This window comes from Adiantum capillus-veneris, chromosome 19 (assembly GCF_014529385.1).
Source record: "Adiantum capillus-veneris isolate H3 chromosome 19, ASM1452938v2, whole genome shotgun sequence".
Classification (NCBI taxonomy): Eukaryota; Viridiplantae; Streptophyta; class Polypodiopsida; order Polypodiales; family Pteridaceae; genus Adiantum; species Adiantum capillus-veneris.
The window spans coordinates 81,675,009-81,677,663 of record NC_140949.1 but is presented as its reverse complement, the minus strand read 5'-3'; the positions used below and the strand labels follow the sequence as shown (position 1 = coordinate 81,677,663).

Genomic DNA, 2,655 nt, shown 5'->3' with positions numbered 1-2,655 from the left:
GTAGTCCCTACTAGCTTGAGGGCATCATACCTCATGGTCTCCGAGGTTTGCAAGATGGGAGCCAGGCTAGAGGAGACCCTATAGAGGGTCTGAATGCCACCTCTGGGCTCAAGCTTGGGTCCGAACTCCAGAGTGGTTTTGAGTTTGGCCTTGGACACTTTCTTTCTCATTTATCCATCCTCGTCCATATCTCCCCCTCAAGCGAGTGGTAAAGCTCAAGAGAGAAGAGCTAAGTTATGTAGGATTATAGAGCAGGAGAACATCGTCCAGATGGTAGCAAAAAACCATGCCAAATGTTGTCATACATGGATGTCCATCTGCATCGTTGCCATATTCATTGACACCATTCGCTTTTGCGTTTCCTTCATGCTAGTCCCCATCATCACTTGGGATTGATCCATTGAAGGAAGTTGTAATAAGTCTATCTCTGACAAACAATTCAACATGAGTTGACAAATTGCAAGTAACATCATTGGCAAAGGAAGTCGACACTTCTTCTTTGATGCTACTCAGGTCTTGCGTGCACATTTGATTCTTTTTTTTTTTAAGTCCTCCATTTCTATTTGACTTTTGAATATGCCCTTGCCTTTGGTGACAAAATGATGCTTGGAATTGATGATTGGAATTTACATTCAATGACAATAAAAGTTGCAAATTCTGGTCCGTAGGCAAATCCATCATTTATGCTAGGGTAAGAAATTCCTCTAATGGTAATGATTAGTCCAAAAAGGTCTTCTTCTTTACTTTGGGATCCACCCAAGGCTCATCGTAGTACATGACAACATAGAAGAAATGTCCCTTTTCTGTCACGGTCGGAGTTCGGGGGCAGAGGATCCTGGCCCTCCATCTCCCCCTCATTACTGGACAAAATTAGCTTGCACAGTTGTTCGATGCTTGACACCTCAGCACCTGGAATAATCTTTTGCCTCATCCAATCGATGGCAACCATCATTACCAATGATTACATGGAAACTCAGCTCTCGGAATCATCACTCGTCTGCTCCAATGATCGCACACCAAATCAGCACAAGTAATAAATGAGTGGGGACGTGGTGCAGCTGAGCACATGGCGGGGCCTGCAACAGACTTGCACACAAAGCAGTGCATGAGGTGGAGGATGAATGTGCAAGAAGAGCAGCCTATTGGCTCCCCGACCCTTGACGGCCGGGAATGGTCCCTCATGGCTCCCGGCATCCGCCGGTCACCAAGGGGTCGAAGGATTATGGGGAATGGTCCCTCAAGGACCATTCCTTGCCCCGTAAAATTGAAATTCATGCACAAATCTGAGTCGACAACAACTTGAAGTACAACTGCCATTTCTCCTTGAAGTAGAGATTGTTGATGGGGTGGATTTGATTTCCTCACTGGGATACATGCTATAGCATAATTTCCAATTGTGTAGTACAACAAAGGGGTTCTGAGTATCCAGTGCTTGTGCCCATCCATTGAGGGATTTTTTGTTGCAACTCCTTGACTTTGCAGGAGGGAGCCTTCGCCACAGACTGTTTGCCTTTCATCATGTGCTGTGAGGAATTGATCTTTAGCATGCGCAAAGGGTGCGGGATAATCACCTTGCGCACATTGGCTTGCAGTTTGCTTAAAGGATGCGGCATACACATTCACATTTTGGCTTGCAAATGCGCCATCATCTTCTCCTCTTTGTGGTGGGAGGGGACCGACATCTTCTTGGGGGGCTGCACCATCTTTGGCAACACCTTTTGCATCACCTTCAAGGTGAAATTTAGCACCTGCGTTGCATGCAGGGAGATTACCTTGTTCTGTGCGTGGGGAGTTTTGAAGGAGAGAGAGAGAGAGAGAGAGAGAGAGAGAGGAGGATGGTGCAGAGAAAGGAGGGGAGCCACCCTCACCATCCGACCCCTTGATACCATGTAGAAAATAGTGATAGGGATGCACGATTCTTTTGCTTATGAAGTTTCACTATGTTTATAATGTTTGTGTGTGGGTGTGTCCTTTTTGCATGCCAGGTTGTGAGGGGAAGGCCTTGGTTGGAGGCTCTTGCAGGCAGCGGATGGGTGCAGGCAGAGAGAGAAGAGCCGGGAGGGGGCGAGACTGGTAAAAAAGGGAGGTGCATGGTGCTGTTTTTGGTGGAGGCCAAGACAGTTGCGAGCAAAAACCAGAGAAGGGTTGAACGAAGGCGTAAGGGAGGTGGAGGTGGAGGTGGAGGTGGAGAGGCAGGCGTAAAGGGGGGAAGGGAGTGGGGGCAAAGAGAGCAGACAGGTTGGTGAGTAGTGGTTACCCAATTTTAGAAAAGAAATAGGAGACGAATCATGGCAAGATGCCATGCATGCATTAGATTCTAAAGGAAAGGCAAGGGTGATACCTCAAGGATGGGGAAGCTAAGGCTGGTGCGCAAAGGCCTCCACCGCGATGACGCACGCGGCAAGACAATGCAGTAGTGATGGGGACGCACACAGCAGCAGGGACGGGCACGCTTGGTAGGACGAGGAATACGCGGTGGGGAAGTTGGATGTTGCACTACTTTTTATATTAATGCAGAGATGTCAAAGGACAATCAAAGAAGCCGTGCGGGTGGAGTGTCTAACAAAGCAAGTCTCGCTGTGAAGCAGCTCATGCAAGTTCAATCGCAACATACAAATTTTACTCCAGATGTCAAAGTGATGAAAAAACTCGAGG

At 47.8% G+C, this 2,655-nt stretch overlaps 1 pseudogene; it reads left to right on the top strand.

Annotated features, from left to right (window-relative positions):
* The first annotated feature begins 489 nt into the window (after nt 1–489).
* LOC147434328 (uncharacterized) lies at nt 490–2,149 on the top strand (annotated as a pseudogene).
* The last annotated feature ends 506 nt before the right edge of the window (nt 2,150–2,655 follow it).